The sequence below is a fragment of the Euprymna scolopes genome, chromosome 11 (genome assembly GCF_053919585.1).
Source record: "Euprymna scolopes isolate OS-2025 chromosome 11, ASM5391958v1, whole genome shotgun sequence".
In the NCBI taxonomy this organism is placed as follows: Eukaryota; Metazoa; Mollusca; class Cephalopoda; order Sepiida; family Sepiolidae; genus Euprymna; species Euprymna scolopes.
In genome coordinates this window covers 39,760,502-39,780,794 of record NC_136492.1, presented here as the reverse complement: position 1 = coordinate 39,780,794, position 20,293 = coordinate 39,760,502, and the positions used below count along the sequence as shown (strand labels likewise).

Sequence of the window (20,293 nt, the reverse complement as noted above, 5' to 3'; positions counted from 1 at the left end):
ATTGCAAATCTAAATTTGCTAGCGTGTACCAGTATTTGCCAGGTTGTGGAAATTTGGAACTTATAACATATGTAGTGGCCTTTTCCTAGATACCTATTGCTAAAAATTATACTTTCATTTTGTTAGAAAAATCTCTCTTCGGATGCCCTGCATCATTCAAAATAAAAACAAATATTTTTATAATTGTTTCAGTATATTGCTACACAATGTGAAAGTTTTTAACGTTTGTAAAAAAAATCATGAATGTGCTTATATTGCAAAAAAGAAAATATCAGTGCACAGTATTGAAAGTGTTTGAGATTCAAAAGTCTGTAACATTTCTACTAACTTCATAAGATGTCATGTGAGAAACTGAATTGTATATCAAGACATTATCTGAAGCGTTTTTATTTTGGTGTAACATATGTGTTTACAGTGAACCTTAACTTTTAATAAACAGATTGGTATGCAATGACATAGGCTAAGAATCTTTAACAAAATATATATAAATTGGAAAAATGTGTGAACAAATGAAAAAAAAATGATCCGCTCCACTTGATGACATCAAGCACAGTAATATTTTAGTGAAGAAAATATGAAATTGATGTTCAGTGATTAGTTTGGATGAATGAGAAAATGTAATTGTTTGATGCATAAAAATAACTCAGTTGCTGTATTTGATATTAAGCAGCAAAATATAGTGATTTGAATATTTGGGAAAACATCAAACCAGATTATGTAAAAAGAAAAAAAAAGATGAAATTAGAAAATATATATTTTATGTTTATGAGTTCTGCCAATCAAAATTTTGTGGCAGAAATTGGGTGATTACCATGCAATTTTATTTTGGTAAAATTCTTAAATTATTTGAATGTTTATTATAATTTCTAATTAGTGACTTGTTATAATCAAAATCCGCCCTAAAGAGTGTCCTTTCTTTTATAAGGTATCAGAGTAGGTATCAAGATTTCTACTTCTATACAAATGGGATATTTCAGATCTGTACATAAAAAACTTGTTGAATATATAGGTTGAGAATTGTTCTGTGTCGCTCTCTCTCACACACACACGCATTCTCACTTTTATAGATATAATAGATAGATTACTCTAGATATATTTCCATATGTCTGAATACCCTATATACAAATTTTCAAATCTGTAGATAAAAAATTTGTTGAGTATATAGGTTGAAAATTGTTCTCTCTCTCTCACACACACATTCTCAATTTTATAGATATAATAGATAGATTATGCTAGATATATTTCCATATATCTGAATACCCTATATACAAATTTTCTAATCTGTAGATCAAATATTTGTTGAATATATAGGTTGAAAATTGTTCTTACTCTCTCTCTCTCTCTCTCGCTACCTCACACACACACATTCTAACTTTTATAGATATAATAGATAGATTATGCTAGATATATTTCCATATGTGTGAATACCCTATATACAAATTTTCTAATTTGTAGATAAAAAATTTGTAGAGTGCATAGGTTGAGAATTGTTCTCTCTATCTCTCACACACACACATTCTAACTTTTAAAGATATAATAGATTATGCTAGATATATTTCGATATTTCTGAATACCCTATATTCAAATTTTCAAATCTGTAGATAAAAAATTTGTTGAATGTATAGGTTGAGAACTGTTCTCTCTCTCTCTCTCTCTCTCTCTCTCTCTCTCTCTCGCTCACACACACACACACATTCTCACTTTTATAGATATAATAGAAAGATTATGCTAGATATATTTCTATTTGTATGAATACTCTATATACAAATTTTAAAATCTGTAGATAAAGAATTTGTTGAGTATATGGGTTGAGAATTGTTCTCTCTCTCTCTCTCTCTCACACACACACACACAGACACACACACACATTCTCACTTTTATAGATATAATAGATTATGCAAGATATATTTCCATATGTCTGAATACCCTATATACAAATTTTCAAATCTGTAGATAAAAAATTTGTTGAGTATATAGGTTGAGAATTGTTCTCTCTCTCTATCCCACACATTCTCACTTTTATAGATATAATAGACAGATTATGCCAGATATATTGAAATATGTCTGAATGCCCAATATACAAATTTTGAAATCTGTAGATAAAAAATTTGTTGTATACATAGGTTGAGAATTGTCCTCTCTCTCACACACACACACATTCTCACTTTTATACATATAATAGATAGATTATGCTAGATATATTTCTATATGTCTGAACACCCTATATACAAATGTTCAAATCTGTGGATAAAAAATTTGTTGAATGTATAGGTTGAGAATTTTTCTCTCTCTCTCTCTTTTTCTCTCTCTCTCTCTCTCGCTATCTCACACACACACATTCTCACTTTTATAGATAAAATAGATAGATTATCCTAGATATATTTCCATATGTCTGAATACCCTATATACAAATTTTCAAATCTGTAGATAAAAAATTTGTTGAATATATAGGTTTAGAATTGTTCTCTCTCTCTCTCACACACACATTCTGACTTTTGTAGTTATAATAGATAGATTATGCTAGATATATTTCCATATGTCTGAATACCCTATATACAAATTTTCTAAGCTGTAGATAAAAAATTTGTTGAGTATGTAGGTTAAGAATTGTTCTCTCTCTCTCTCACACACACACACACACACACACAAGTTCTCACTTTTATAGATATAATAGATAGATTATGCTAGATATATTTCTATATGTCTGCCTACCCTATATACAAATTTTCAAATCTGTACCCAAAAATGTGTGGAATATATAGGTTGAGAATTGTTCTCTCTCTCTCTCTCTCTCTCTCTCTCTCTCTCTCTCTCTCTCTCTCTCTCTCTCTCTCTCTCACATATTCTCACTTTTATAGATATAATAGAAAGATTATGCTAGATATATTTCTATATGTCTGAATACCCTATATACAAAATTTCAAATCTGTAGATAAAAAATTTGTTGAGTATATAGGTTGAGAATTGTTCTCTCTCACACACACCTACACACACACACACACACACATTCTACCTTTTATAGATATAATAGATTATGCTAGATATATTTCCATATGTCTGAATACCCTACATACAAATTTTCAAATCTGTAGATAAACAATTTGTTGTAAATATAGGTTGAGAATTTTTTGCTCTTTCCATCACTCACATTCACACTTTTATAGATATAATACATAGATTATGCCAGATATATTTACATATGTCTGAATACCCAATATACACATTTTCAAATCTGTAGATAAAAAATTAGTTGAATATATAGGTTGAGAATTGTTCTCTCTCTCTCTCTTTCTCTCTCTCTCTCACACACACATTCTCACTTTTATAGATATAATAGATAGATTATGCTAGATATATTTCCATACGTCTGAATACCCTATATCCAAATTTTCTAATATGTAGATAAAAATTTTTTTGAATATATAGGGTGAGAATTTTCCTTCCTCTCTTTCTCTCTCTCTCTCTCTCTCTCTTTCTCACACACACACACATACACATTCTCACATTTATTGATATAATAGATAGAATATGCTAGATATATTGCTATATGTCTGAATACCCTATATACAAATTGTCAAATCTGTAGATAAAAAATGTGTTGAATATATAGGCTGAAAATTGTTCTCTCTCTCTCTCTCTCTGACTCTCTCTCTCTCTCTCACACACACACACATGGTCATTTTATAGATATAATAGATAGGTTATGCTAGATATATTTCTATATGTCTGAATACCCTATATACAAATTTTTAAATCTGTAGATAAAAAATTTGTTGAGTATATAGGTTGAGAATTGTTCTTTCTCTCTCTCTCACACACACATTCTCACTTTTATAGATATAATAGATTATGCTAGATATATTTCCAAATGTCTGAATACCCTATATACAAATTTTCAAATCTGTAAAGATAGAATTTGTTGAATATATAGGTTGAGAATTGTTCTCTCTCTCTCTCTCACACACACATTCTCACTTTTATAGATATAATAGATAGATTATGCTAGATATATTTCCTTATGTCTGAATACCCTATATACAAATTATCAAATCTGTAGATACAAAATTTGTTGAGTATATAGGTTGAGAATTTTTCTCTCTCTCTCTCACTCACTCACTCACTCACTCACACACACACACACACATTCTACCTTTTATAGATATAATAGATTATGCTAGATATATTTCCATATGTCTGAATACCCTGTATACAAATTTTCAGATCTGTACATAAAAATTAGTTGAATATATAGGTTGAGAATTGTTCTCTCTCTCTCTCTCTCTTCTCTCTCTCTTTCACACACATTCTCACTTTTATAGATATAATAGATAGATTATGCTAGATATATTTCCATATGTCTGAATACCCTATATACAAATTTTCTAATCGGTAGATAAAAAATTTGTTGAATATATAGGGTGAGAATTGTACTTACTCTCTCTCTCTCTCACGCACACATTCTCACTTTTATGGATATAATAGATAGATTATGCTGGATATATTTCCATATGTCTGAATACCCTATATACAAATGGTCAAATCTGTAGATAACAAATTTATTGAATAGATAGGTTGAGAATTGTTCTCTCTCTCTCTCTCTCGCAACCTTACACACACAACCACACGCAAACATTCTGACTTTTATAGATATAATAGATCGATTATGCTAGATATATTTCCATATGTCTGAATACCCAATATACAAATTTTCAAATCTGTAGATAAAAAATTTGTTGAATATATAGGTTGAGAATTGTTCTCTCTCTCACACACTCACATTCTCACTTTTATAGATATAATGTATAGATTATGCTAGATATATTTCTATATGTCTGAATACCCTATATACAAAGTTTAAAATCCGTAGATAAAAATACGTTGAGTATATAGGTTGAGAATTGTTCTCTCTCTCTCTTACGCACACACACACACACACACACACACATTTTCACTTTTATAGATATAATAGATAGATTATGCTAGATATATTTCCATATGTCTGAATACCCTATATACAAATTTTCAAATCTGTAGATAAAAAATGTATTGAATATATAGGTTGAGAATTGTTGTCTCTCTCTCTCTCTCTCTCTCTCTCTGGCTACCTCACACACACACACACACACATTTTCACTTTTATAGATATAATAGATAGATTATGCTAGATATATTTCCATATGTCTGAATACCCTATATACAAACTTTCAAATCTGTAGATAAAAAATTTGTTGAGTATATAGGTTGAGAATTGTTCTCTCTCTCTCTCACACACTCAAATATAAAGTGTGCATCTTTTTTTAATAGGAGGTAATGCTTGGGAAACTGTGCACTCGGCCTATTCCCCCCCCTCCCCCACAAAAGCGGTGCCATTCTCTTCCCCCCACCCCACTAAGTAAATATAAAGTGTGCATCTTTTTTTAGTAGGAGGTAATGCTTGGGAAACTGTGCACTCGGCTTCTTCCCCCCCTTCCCCCCACAAAAGCGGTTCTAGTCTCGTCCCCCTACCCCAAATGCTTGGGAAACTGTGCACTGTTTTTGTTGGTTTTCAAGCTGCCTCTTCCCCCCCACACACACACACAGTTTAACAGTAGTAGGAGGTCAAGAGAAAGAGGGTGAGAGAGAGAGAAGAGTAAGTTGGTGAGAGAGAGAGAAAAGAGAAAGAGGGTGTTGGTTTTGAAGCTGCCTCTTCCCCCCCCCCCAGTTTAACAGTGGGTGAGAGAGAGAAGAGTAAGTGGGTGAGTGAGAGAGAGAGAAAAGAGAAAGACGGTGTTGGTTTTGAAGCGGCCTCCTCTCCTCCCCCCTTCCAGTTTAAGAGGTATGAGGTCACGTGGTAATATACAAAATGGCTATTTATTTTCTACCATAAATATAACGATATTTTTATTATCGTCTAATATTTTGAAAGCTGAATTTTTTTATTCCTGTAAATTTTTTCCTGACATTTTTCGTTAAAACTCTTGTATAAATAATATTTTTAACCAGTTAATGTCTGAATACCCTATATACAAATGGTCAAATCTGTAGATAACAAATTTATTGAATAGATAGGTTGAGAATTGTTCTCTCTCTCTCGCAACCTTACACACACAACCACACGCAAACATTCTGACTTTTATAGATATAATAGATCGATTATGCTAGATATATTTCCATATGTCTGAATACCCAATATACAAATTTTCAAATCTGTAGATAAAAAATTTGTTGAATATATAGGTTGAGAATTGTTCTCTCTCTCACACACTCACATTCTCACTTTTATAGATATAATGTATAGATTATGCTAGATATATTTCTATATCTCTGAATACCCTATATACAAAGTTTAAAATCCGTAGATAAAAATACGTTGAGTATATAGGTTGAGTATTGTTCTCTCTCTCTCTTACACACACACACACACACACACACACATTTTCACTTTTATAGATATAATAGATAGATTATGCTAGATATATTTCCATATGTCTGAATACCCTATATACAATATAGGTTGAGAATTGTTCTCTCTCTCACACACTCACATTCTCACTTTTATAGATATAATGTATAGATTATGCTAGATATATTTCTATATCTCTGAATACCCTATATACAAAGTTTAAAATCCGTAGATAAAAATACGTTGAGTATATAGGTTGAGTATTGTTCTCTCTCTCTCTTACACACACACACACACACACACACACATTTTCACTTTTATAGATATAATAGATAGATTATGCTAGATATATTTCCATATGTCTGAATACCCTATATACAAATTTTCAAATCTGTAGATAAAAAATGTATTGAATATATAGGTTGAGAATTGTTGTCTCTCTCTCTCTCTCTCTGGCTACCTCACACACACACACATTTTCACTTTTATAGATATAATAGATAGATTATGCTAGATATATTTCCATATGTCTGAATACCCTATATACAAATTTTCAAATCTGTAGATAAAAAATGTATTGAATATATAGGTTGAGAATTGTTGTCTCTCTCTCTCTCTCTCTCTGGCTACCTCACACACACACACATTTTCACTTTTATAGATATAATAGATAGATTATGCTAGATATATTTCCATATGTCTGAATACCCTATATACAAACTTTCAAATCTGTAGATAAAAAATTTGTTGAGTATATAGGTTGAGAATTGCTCTCTCTCTCTCACACACACTCAAATATAAAGTGTGCATCTTTTTTTAGTTGGAGGTAATGCTTGGGAAACTGTGCACTCGGCTTCTTCCCCCCCTTCCCCCCACAAAAGCGGTTCTAGTCTCGTCCCCCCACCCCAAATGCTTGGGAAACTGTGCACTGTTTTTGTTGGTTTTCAAGCTGCCTCTTCTCCCCCCCCCCCACACACACACAGTTTAACAGTAGTAGGAGGTCAAGAGAAAGAGGGTGAGAGAGAGAGAAGAGTAAGTTGGTGAGAGAGAGAGAAAAGAGAAAGAGGGTGTTGGTTTTGAAGCTGCCTCTTCCCCCCCCAGTTTAACAGTGGGTGAGAGAGAGAAGAGTAAGTGGGTGAGTGAGAGAGAGAGAAAAGAGAAAGACGGTGTTGGTTTTGAAGCGGCCTCCTCTCCTCCCCCCTTCCAGTTTAAGAGGTATGAGGTCACGTGGTAATATACAAAATGGCTATTTATTTTCTACCATAAATATAACGATATTTTTATTATCGTCTAATATTTTGAAAGCTGAATTTCTAATAAAATGTGCATCTATAGGAGATAATGCCTGGGAATGTGTGCACTGTTTTTGTTGGTTTGAAGCTGCCTCTTCCCCCCCCCACAGTTTAACAGTGGTGTGACGTCAAGAGAAAGAGGGTGAGAGAGAGGGAAGAGTAAGTGGGTGAGAGAGAGAGAGAAAGAGAGAGAGAAAAAAGAAAGACGGTGTTGGTTTTGTGAAAAAAGTTGTTATTTACAATTGTTCGCCATTAGTGGATGTTGACGTCACGTCACGTGACATGACTAAGCGCTTTTTTTTTTTTAGTATGAATAACATTTTTTGTTTTAATTATAAAGTCTACACTTAATTTTATATAAAATAATGTATATATAATAGAAAAAAAAAATTACTGGTTTTGTTGGATTCAAGTGGATCCCCCCCTCCAGTTTAAGAGATAGCAGGTCACGTGGTAATATACAAAATGGCTAGCGTAAATATAAAGATCAGTTTTTTTATCGACGAATATTTTGAAAGCTGAATTTTTTTTATTCCTGTACATTTTTTCCTGACATTTTTCGTTAAAACTCTTGTATAAATACTATTTTTAACCAGTTAATTACGTTGGAGACATTGTCATGGAGTTTAATAATCTATAGAACAAAGCAGAAGAGAAATTACAAAAGTATCGGTAAAACAAAGTTTTTATTTACATTTGTTCGCCATTACTGGATGTTGACGTCACGTCACGTGACATGACTAAGCGTTTTTGGATAACGTAATATTAACATTAAAATGACAGGTTTTTTTTGGGGCCCCCCTGGGAGAGAAATGATCAGTTCACCCCCTTTTAATGGTCCGTTTGGTGTGAAATTTCGATATTTGTCATGCGGGTGATCAAGGTTCAATATGATACCTAATTTGTCAACTTTGGTTGTGTCTGTCAAAAGTTTTAGCGTTACAAACAAACATACATACATACATACATACATACACACCGATTTTTGCCTTTTATATATTATGACTAGCAGGGCTACCCGGCGTTGCTCGGGACCGTATAAACAATGAAAAAACAAAAGCAGATATTGAACATATGTTTTATTCTTAGGGGAGACGAATCTTTCATCTCTATGTATTATTTGTTTTATCTACCCCCGGACTGGTATTGTTCATGTTTTATCCCTAGCATAGGTAATTTACAGCATGTATATGAAATTGTTTTACCTTAGGGAGAAGAGAACAGGTAATATACAACATAATGTGTCTATATTACATCCCTGGCAACGCCTAGAAACCAGCTAGAACATGTATTTCAGTCAATCTTTATTACATCCTGGGCTATGCCGGGAAACCAGCTAATCTCTATTTAGTGACTTGACCACCAAAATACCTCCCTAAGTGTGTCCTTTCTTTTGAACTTATTAGATATAGGTATCTAGAAATGTGTGTGAAATTTTGTTGAATGCATTGTTCACTATGATTTTCTTATTGTTCTACACAATATCAACTGTAGCGAAATAAAACAGTAAACTTAGTGTAGTGTTAGAATAAAGAGCAAAGGAAAAAATTAGAATCATATTCTGTAATTGCAAATCTAAATTTGCTAGCGTGTACCAGTATTTGCCAGGTTGTGGAAATTTGGAATTTATAACGTATGTAGTGGCCTTTTCCTAGATACCTATTGCTAAAAATTATACTTTCATTTTGTTAGAAAAATCTCTCTTCGGATGCCCTGCATCATCCAAAATAAAAACAAATATTTTTATAATTGTTTCAGTACATTGCTACACATTGTGAAATTTGTTGACGTTTGTAAAAAAAAATCATGAATGTGCTTATATTCCAAAAAAGAAAATATCAGTGCACAGTATTGAAAGTGTTTGAGATTCAAAAGTCTGTAACATTTCTACTAACTTCATAAGATGTCATGTGAGAAACTTAATTGAATATCAAGACATTATCTGAAGCGTTTTTATTTTGGTGTAACGTATGTGTTTACAGTGAACCGTAACTTTTAATAAACAGCTTGGTATGCAATGACATAGGCTAAGAATCTTAGACAAAATATATATAAATTGGAAAAATGTGTGAACAAATGAAAAAAAAATGATCCGCTCCACTTGATGACATCAAGCACAGTAATATTTTAGTGAAGAAAATATGAAATTGATGTTCAGTGATTAGTTTGGATGAATGAGAAAATGTAATTGTTTGATGCATAAAAAATAACTCATTTGCTGTATTTGATATTAAGCAGCAAAATATAGTGATTTGAATATTAAGGAAAACATCAAATCAGATTATATAAAAAAAAAGATGAAATTAGAAAATATATATTTTCTGTTTATGAGTTTTGCCAATCAAAATTTTGTGGCAGAAATTGGGTGATTACCATGCAATTTTATTTTGATAAAATTCTTAAATTATTTCAATGTTTATTATAATTTCTTATTAGTGACTTGTTATCATCAAAATCCGCCCCAAAGAGTGTCCTTTCTTTTATTAGGTATCAGAATAGGTATCCAGATTTCTACTTCTATACAAATGTGATATTTCGGATCTGTAGATAAACAATTTGTTGCATATATAAGCTGAGAATTGTTCTCTCTCATTCTCTCTCTCACACACCCACACATTCTCACTTTTATAGATATAATAGATAAATTATGCTAGATATATTTCCATGTGTCTGAATAATCTATATACAAATTTTCAAATCTGTAGATAAAAAATTTGTTGAGTATATAGGTTGAGAATTGTTCTCTCTCTCTCTCTCTCCTCTCACGCATGCTCACTTTTATAGATATAATAGATAGATTATGCTAGATATATTTCCATATGTCTGAATACACTATATAAAAATTTTCTAATCTGTAGATAAAAATTTGTTGAATATAAAGGGTGAGAATTGTTCTTACTCTCTCTCTCTCACACACAGACATATTCTCACTTTTATAGACATAATAGATAGATTATGCTAGATATATTTCCATATGTCTGAATACCCTATATACCAATTTTCAAATCTGTAGATAAAAAATTTGTTGAATATATAGGTTGAGAATTGTTCTCTCGCTCTGTCTCTCTCTCTCTTGCTACCTCACACACACACGCAAACATTCTCACTTTTATAGATATAATAGATAGATTATGCTAGATATATTTCCATATGTCTGAATACCCTATATACAAATTATCTAATCTGTAGATAAAAAATTTGTTGATTATATAGGTTGAGAATTGCTCTCTCTCTCACAGACACACACATTTTCACTTTTGTAGATATAATAGATAGATTATGCTAGATATATTTCCGTATGTATGAATACCCTTTATAACAAATTTAAAATCTGTAGATAAAAAATTTGTTGAATATATAGGTTAAGAATTGTTCTCTCTCTCTCTCTCTACCTCACACACACCCACACACACAAACATTCTGACTTTTATAGATATAATAGATAGATTATGCTAGATATATTCCATATGTCTGAATACCCTATATACAAATTTTCTAATCTGTAGATAAAAAATTTGTTGAATATTTTCAACCCTTATCCTCGAGTGGCGTCTGGGCCTTGATAAGTAGTAATGCGTATTTAGCAAAATATAAATATATATATATATAACAAATTTACTGAATTTCCATTACTAACGATTGCTGTATTGTCCAATTGACTACTGCGCTTTTCAACCCTTATCCTCGAGTGGCCTCTGGGCCTTGAGAAGTAGTAATTACTAACGATTACTATATTGACCAATGGACTACTGCACTTTTTAACCCTTATCCTCGGGTGGCCTCTGGGCCTTATTGTCCAATTGACTACTGTGGACTTTTTAACTCTTATGCTCGAGTGGCCTCTGGGCCTTGATAAGTGGAAATGACCAAGTAACAAAAAATAGGTATATAACAAATTTACTGAATTTCCATTACTAACGATTACTATATTGTCCAATTGACTACTGTGCACTTTTCAATCCTTATCCTCGAGTGGCCTCTGGGCCTTGATAAATGGTAATGCGTATGTAACAAAATATACATATATATAACAAATTTACTGAATTTCCATTACTAACGATTACTATATTGTCCAATTGACTACTGCACTTTTAAACGCTTATCCTCGAGTGGCCTCTGGGCCTTGATAAGTGGTAATACCATCGAGTGGCCTCTGGGCCTTAATAAGTGGTTGTGCCTAAGTAACAAAAAATAGGTATATTACAAATATCCCGCATTTCCATTACAACCGACTACTACGGTGCACTTTTCAATCCTTATCCTCGAGTGGCCTGTGGGCTTTGATAAGTGGTAATGCGTATTTAACAAAATATTAATATATATATAACAAATTTACTGAATTTCCATTACTAACAATTACTATATTTTGTCCAATTGACTACTGCACTTTTCAACACTTATCCTCTAGTGGCCTCTGGGCCTTGATAAGTGGTAATGCCTATCTAAACAAAATATAAATATATATATAACAAATTTCCCGACTTTCCATTACTAACGATTACTATGTTGTCCAATTAACTACTGCCATTTTCAACCCTTATCCTCGGGTGGCCTCTGGGCCTTATTGTCCAATTGACTACTGTGCACATTTAACTCTTATCCTCGAGATGTATCTGGGCCTTGATAAGTGGAAATGCCTAAGTAACAAAAAAATAGATATATAACAAATTTCCCAAATTTGACTACTGTGCACTTTTCAACTCTTATCCTCGAGTGGCCTCTGGGCCTTGATAAGTGGTCATATATATTTTTTACAAAATAAAAAAAAAGGTTGGAGTCGCTGAATAACTCATCCTCCCGTTAAAGCGGTTCCATCCTCTTTCCCCAATTTGACTACTGTGCACTTTTCAACTCTCGTCCTCGAGTGGACTATGGGCCTTGATAAGTGGTAATACATATTTTATGAAAAATATATATATATATATATATATATATATATATATAACAAAATAGGTTGGAGTTGCTGAATAACTCATCCTCCTGTTAAAGCGGTTCCATCCTCTTTCCCAAATTTGACTACTGTGGACTTTTTAACTCTCATCCTCGAGTGGCCTATGGGCCTTGATAAGTGGTAATACATATTTTTTTATAAATATATATATATATATACCAAAACAGGTGTGAGTCGCTGAATAATTCATCCTTCTATTAAAGCGATTAAATCCTCTTTCCCAAATTTGACTACTGTGCACTTTTAAACTCTCATCCTCGTGTGGCCTATGGGCCTTGATAAGTGGTAATATATAGTTTGTACAAAATATATATATATATATATATATATATATATATATATATAACAAAATAGGTTGGAGTCGCTGAATCACTCATCCTCCCGTTAAAGCGGTTCCATCCTCTTTCCCGAATTTGACTAATGTGCACTTTTCAACTCTTATCCTCGAGTAGCCTATGGGCCTTGATAAGTGGTAATATATTTTTGTTATAAATATATATATATATATATATATATATATATAAAAAATAGGTTGGAGTCGCTGAATAACTCATCCTCCCGTTAAAGCGGTTCCATCCTCTTTCCCGAATTTTACTACTATGCACTTTTCAACTCTCATCCTCGAGTGGCCTATTGTCCTTGATAAGTGGTAATATATATTTTTTAATAAAAGTATATATATATATATATATATAAAAAAATAGGTTGGAGTTGCTGAATAACTCATCCTCCCGTTAAAGCGGTTCCATCCTCTTTACCGTATTTTTTATACAGTGCACTATTCAACTCTCATCCTCGAGTGGCCTATTGTCCTTGATAAGTGGTAATATATATTTTTTAATAAATATAGATATAAATATATATATAAAAAAACAGGTTGGAGTCGCTGAATAACTCATCCTCCCGTGAAAGCGGTTCCATCCTCTTTCCCGAATTTGACTACTGTGCACTTTTCAACTCTAATCCTCGAGTGTCCTATGGGCCTTGATAAGTAGTAATATATATTTTTTACAAAAATATATACATACATATATATAACAAAATAGGTTGGAGTCACTGAATAATTCATCCTCCTCTTAAAGCGGTTCCATCATCTTTGCCGAATTTGACTACTGTGCACTTTTAAACTCTCATCCTCGTGTGGCCTATGGGCCTTGATAAGTGGTAATATATATTTAAAAATAAATATAGATATAAATATATATATACCAAAATAGGTTGGAGTCGCTGAATAACTCATCCTCCCGTTAAAGCGGTTCCATCCTCTTTCCCAGATTTGACTGCTGTGCACTTTTCAACTCTAATCCTCGAGTGTCCTATGGGCCTTGATAAGTAGTAATATATATTTTTTACAAAAATATATACATACATATATGTAACAAAATAGGTTGGAGTCACTGAATAATTCATCCTCCTCTTAAAGCGGTTCCGTCATCTTTGCCGAATTTGACTACTGTGCACTTTTAAACTTTCATCCTCGAGTGGCCTATAGGCCTTGATAAGTGGTAATAGTTTGTACAATAGTTTGTACAATATATATATCTATATATATATATTACAAAATAGGTAAGAGAGAGAGAAGAGGGTGAGAGAGAGAGAAGAGAAAGAGGTAGAGAGAGAAGAGGGTGAGAGAGAGCAGAGAAGAGGGTGAGAGAGAGCAGAGAAAGAGGGTGAGAGAGAAAGAGGGTGAGAGAAGTGAAAGAGGTAGAGAGAGAAGAGGGTAAGAGAGAAAGAGGGTGAGAGAGAGAAGAGGGTGAGAGAGAGAGAGGTAGTGAGAGAGAGAGATAAGAGAAAGAGGTAGAGAGAGAGAGAAGAGGGTAAGACAGAGAGAGAGAGGGGTAGTGAGAGAGAGAGATAAGAGAAAGAGGTAGAGAGAGAGAGAGAAGAGGGTGAGGGAGAAAGAAGAGGGTGAGAGAGAGCAGAGGGAGAGAGAGAGAAGAGAAATAGGTAGAGAGAGAGAGATGAAGGTGAGAGAGAGCAGGGAAAGAGGGTGATAGAGAAGAGAAAGAGGTAGAGAGAGAGAGAGAGAAGGGTGAGAGAGAGCAGAAAAAGAGGGTGAGAGAGAGAGAAAGAGGGTCAGAGAGAGAGAGAAGAGAAAAAGGTGTACACAGAGAGTGAGAGAGAGAAGAGGGTAAGAGAGAGAGAGAAGAGGTTGAGAGAGAGAGAGAGATAAGAGAAAGAGGTAGAGAGAGAGAAGCGGGTGAGAGAGAGAAGAGGGTGCGAGAGAGAAGAGAAAGAGGTAGAGAGAGAGAAGCGGGTGAGAGAGAGAGAAGAGGGTGCGAGAGAGAAGAGAAAAAGGTAGAGAGAGAAGAGGGTGAGAGAGAGAGAAAGAGGATGAGAGAGAGAAGAGAAAGAGAGAGAGAGAAGAGGGTGATAGAGAAAGAGAGTGAGAGAGAGAAGAGAAAGAGAGAGAGAGAGAGAGAAAGAGGGTGAGAGAAGAGGGTAAATGTGCATCTTTTTTTATAGTAGGTAATGCCTGGGAGACTGTGCACATTGCCTCCTCCCCCCTCCCCCCTATAAACGCGGTTCCATTCATAAGAAAACAAACTCGTATAAAAGTAATTTTCGTGTATTTAAGCGGCCTTATACTGATAGCCACCCCTCCCCCTTCCAGTTTAACAGAGTTAGGAGGTAAAAACAAAATGGCTAAAGCCTTGTTTACATGGTAAACTATAGCAAAGAGCATAGTCATCTTTCTTCGCCGGTAAAAAACTTCAAGCAAAAATAAAAACATTTTCCCTACGTCAATTTTTATGTAATTTTGGGATTCTTCTTTTTGAAGTGCGATAAATCCGTTGGTAATAACGGTTCGACTCTTAAACTAATATTTAACTGTGTTATAGTATCAATGATACTCCTCGCAGGCAGCTTTAATGTACGTCAGAGGCTCAGCGTAGCCGACATTTTACTGAGCTGACGTCACGTCACGTGACAGCTAATGAATAATGTTAAAATGACAGGTTTTTTGGGGGGCCCCCCTGGGAGAAAAATGATCAGTTAACCCCCTTCTAGTTGTCCGTTTGACGTGAAATTTCGATATTTGTCATCCGGGTGATCAAGGTGCAATATGCTACCTAATTTGTCAACTTTGGTTGTGTCTGTCAAAAGTTTTAGCGTTACAAACAAACATACATACATACATACATACACACCGATTTTTGCCTTTTATATATATAGATGATGATGATTACTAGCAGGGCTACCCGGCGTTGCCCAGGACCGTAACAACAATGTAAAAACAAAAGCAGATATTGAACATATGTTTTATTCTTAGGGGAGAGGAATCTTTCAGGGTGAGAGAGAGAGAGAGAAGATAAAGAGTGTGAGAGAGAGGCAGAAGAGAAAATTGTCCCATCCTCTTTCCCAAATTTGACTACTGTTCACGTTTGAACTCTCATCGTCGAGTTGATCCTCGAGTTGCCTATTGGCCTTGATAAGTGCTAATATAGAGAGAAGAGAAACAGGGGTAGAGAGAGAGAGAAGATAAAGAGTGTGAGAGAGAGGCAGAAGAGAAAGTTGTTCGATCCTCTTTCCCAAATTTGAATACTGTGCACGTTTGAACTCTCATCGTCGAGTTGATCCTCGAGTTGCCTATTGGCCTTGATAAGTGCTAATATAGAGAGAAGAGAAACAGGGTGAGAGAGAGAGAAGATAAAGAGTGTGAGAGAGAGGCAGTAGAGAAAGTTGTTCCATACTTATTCCCAAATTTGAATACTGTGCACGTTTGAACTCTCATCGTCGAGTTGATCCTCGAGTTGCCTATTGGCCTTGATAAGTGCTAATATAGAGAGAAGAGAAACAGGGTGAGAGAGAGAGAAGAAAAAGAGTGTGAGAGAGAGGCAGTAGAGAATGTTGTTCCATCCTCTTTCCCAAATTTGAATACTGTGCACGTTTGAACTCTCATCGTCGAGTTGATCCTCGAGTTACCTATTGGCCTTGATAAGTGCTAATATAGAGAGAAGAGAAACAGGGTGAGAGAGAGAGAAGATAAAGAGTGTGAGAGAGAGGCATTAGAGAAAGTTGTTCCATCCTCTTTTCCAAATTGTAATACTGTGCACGTTTGGACTCTCATCGTCGAGTCTATCCTCGATTTGCCTATTGGCCTTGATAAGTGCTAATATAGAGAGAAGAGAAACAGGTTGAGAGAGAGAGCGAGACAGAGAGAGAAGATAAATAGTGTGAGAGAGAGGCAGAAGAGAAAGTTGTTCCATCCTCTTTCCCAAATTTCACTACTGTGCACGTGTGAACTCTCAATCTCGAGTTGCCTATTTGCCTTGATAAGGGCTAATATAGATAGAAGGGAAAGAGGGTGAGAGAGAGAGAGCAGATAAAGAGGGTGAGAGAGAGAAAGAGAAGAGAAAGAGGTCTAGAGAGAGAGAGAGAGAGAGAGAAGAGAGTGAGAGAGAGAGAGAAATATGGTGAGTCGAGTTGATCCTCGAGTTGCCTATTTGCCTTGATAAGTGCTAATATAGAGAGAAGAGAAACAGGGTGAGAGAGAGAGAGAGAAGATAAAGAGTGTTAGAGAGAGGCAGAAGAGAAAGTTGTTCCATCCTCTTTTCCAAATTGTAATACTGTGCACGTTTGAACTCTCATCGTCGAGTCTATCCTCGATTTGCCTATTGGCCTTGATAAGTGCTAATATAGAGAGAAGAGAAACAGGGTGAGAGAGAGAGAGCGAGAGAGAGAGAGAGAGAAGATAAATAGTGTGAGAGAGAGGCAGAAGAGAAAGTTGTTCCATCCTCTTTCCCAAATTTCACTACTGTGCACGTTTGAACTCTCAATCTCTAGTTGCCTATTGGCCTTGATAAGTGCTAATATAGATAGAAGGGAAAGAGGGTGAGAGAAAGAGTAGATAAAGGGGGTGAGAGAGAGAAAGAGAAGAGAAAGAGGTCTAGAGAGAGATAGAGAGAGAAGAGAGTGAGAGAGAGAGAGAAATATGGTGAGTCGAGTTGATCCTCGAGTTGCCTATTTGCTTTGATAAGTGCTAATATAGGGAGAAGAGAAACAGGGTGAGAGAGAGAAGATAAAGAGTGTTAGAGAGAGGCAGAAGAGAAAGTTGTTCCATCCTCTTTTCCAAATTGTAATACTGTGCACGTTTGAACTCTCATCGTCGAGTCTATCCTCGATTTGCCTATTGGCCTTGATAAGTGCTAATATAGAGAGAAGAGAAACAGAGAGAGAGAGAGAGCGAGAGAGAGAGAGAAGATAAATAGTGTGAGAGAGAGGCAGAAGAGAAAGTTGTTCCATCCTCTTTCCCAAATTCCACTACTTTGCACGTTTGAACTCTCAATCTCTAGTTGCCTATTGGCCTTGATAAGTGCTAATATAGATAGAAGGGAAAGAGGGTGAGAGAGAGAGAGTAGATAAACAGGGTGAGAGAGAGAAAGAGAAGAGAAAGAGGTCTAGAGAGAGAGAGAGAAGAGAGTGAGAGAGAGAGAAATATGGTGAGTCGAGTTGATCCTCGAGTTGCCTATTTGCCTTTATAAGTGCTAATATAGAGAGAAGAGAAACAGGGTGAGAGAGAGAGAAGATAAAGAGTGTTAGAGAGAGGCAGAAGAGAAAGTTGTTCCATCCTCTTTTCCAAATTGTAATACTGTGCACGTTTGAACTCTCATCGTCGAGTCTATCCTCGATTTGCCTATTGGCCTTGATAAGTGCTAATATAGAGAGAAGAGAAACAGGGTGAGAGAGAGAGAGCGAGAGAGAGAGAGAAGATAAATAGTGTGAGAGAGAGGCAGAAGAGAAAGTTGTTCCATCCTCTTTCCCAAATTTCACTACTGTGCATGTTTGAACTCTCAATCTCTAGTTGCCTATTGGCCTTGATAAGTGCTAATATAGATAGAAGGGAAAGAGGGTGAGAGAGAGAGTAGATAAAGGGGGTGAGAGAGAGAAAGAGAAGAGAAAGAGGTCTAGAGAGAGATAGAGAGAGAAGAGAGTGAGAGAGAGAGAGAAATATGGTGAGTCGAGTTGATCCTCGAGTTGCCTATTTGCCTTGATAAGTGCTAATATAGGGAGAAGAGAAACAGGGTGAGAGAGAGAGAAGATAAAGAGTGTTAGAGAGAGGCAGAAGAGAAAGTTGTTCCATCCTCTTTTCCAAATTGTAATACTGTGCACGTTTGAACTCTCATCGTCGAGTCTATCCTCGATTTGCCTATTGGCCTTGATAAGTGCTAATATAGAGAGAAGAGAAACAGAGAGAGAGAGAGAGAGAGAGAGAAGATAAATAGTGTGAGAGAGAGGCAGAAGAGAAAGTTGTTCCATCCTCTTTCCCAAATTCCACTACTTTGCACGTTTGAACTCTCAATCTCGAGTTGCCTATTGGCCTTGATAAGTGCTAATATAGATAGAAGGGAAAGAGGGTGAGAGAGAGAGAGTAGATAAACAGGGTGAGAGAGAGAAAGAGAAGAGAAAGAGGTCTAGAGAGAGAGAGAGAGAGAAGAGAGTGAGAGAGAGAGAAATATGGTGAGTCGAGTTGATCCTCGAGTTGCCTATTTGCCTTTATAAGTGCTAATATAGAGAGAAGAGAAACAGGGTGAGAGAGAGAGAAGATAAATAGTGTGAGAGAGAGGCAGAAGAGAAAGTTGTTCCATCCTCTTTCCCAAACTTCACTTTCAAATGTGCACGCGACCTAATTTTCGTTTACATAAGCGGCCTGATACTGATACCAACCCCTCTCCCTTCAAGTTAACAGAGTTAGAATGTATAAACAAAATGGCTAAATCTTTTGGCTTAATCTTTGTTTACATGTTTTACAAAGAGCAAAGTCATCTTCGCCGGCAAAAAACTTCAAGCAAAAATAAAAACATTTTCCCTACGTCAATTTTCGTGTAATTTTGTGATTTTGATTTTTGGAGTGCGATAATTCCGTTGGTAATAACGGTTCGAGTCGAAAACTAATATTTAACTGTGTTATAGTATCAATTTCTCCTCCGAAGGCAGTTTTAACGTACCTCAGCCGCAGCCGACATTTTACTGAGCTGACGTCACGTCACGTGACACGTAATGAATAACGTTAAAATAACAGGTTTTTTTGGGCCCCCCCCCTGGGAGAAAAATGATCAGTTCATCCCCTTCTAATTGTCCGTTTGACGTGAAATTTCGATATTTGTCATGCGGGTGATCAAGGTGCAATATGATATCTAATTTGTCAACTTTGGTTGTGTCTGTCAAAAGTTTTAGCGTTACAAACAAACATACATACATACATACATACATACATACATACACACCGATTTTTGCCTTTTGTATATTACTAGCAGGGCTACCCGGCGTTGCTCGGGACCGTATAAAAAATTAAAAAAACAAAAGCAGATATTGAACATATGTTTTATTCTTAGGGGAGAGGAATCTTTCATCTCAAGTTTTAGCGTTACAAACAAACATTTGTCTTTTATATATATATAATCACAGGTTTTTTTGGGCCCCCCCCCCTGAAGATAACTGATCAGTTGACCAACTTCTAGTGGTCTGTTTGACGTGAAATTTCGATATTTGTCATCCGGATGATGGGGCTTCAATATGGTACCAAATTTGTCAAGTTTGGTTCCGTCTTTCAAAAGTTTTAGCGTTACAAACAAACATACATACATACACACAGACGTTTGGCTTTTATATATATAGATGATGATGATGATGATGATGATGATGATGATGATGATGATGATGATG

General features: G+C 35.1%; 1 protein-coding gene across 2 annotated transcripts in view; it reads left to right on the top strand.

The window, feature by feature from the left end:
• Positions 1 to 20,293, top strand: part of LOC145287842 (mitochondrial enolase superfamily member 1-like) — a 400,234-nt gene that overhangs the window by 258,596 nt on the left and 121,345 nt on the right. The gene's annotated exons all lie outside the window — the stretch shown is intronic.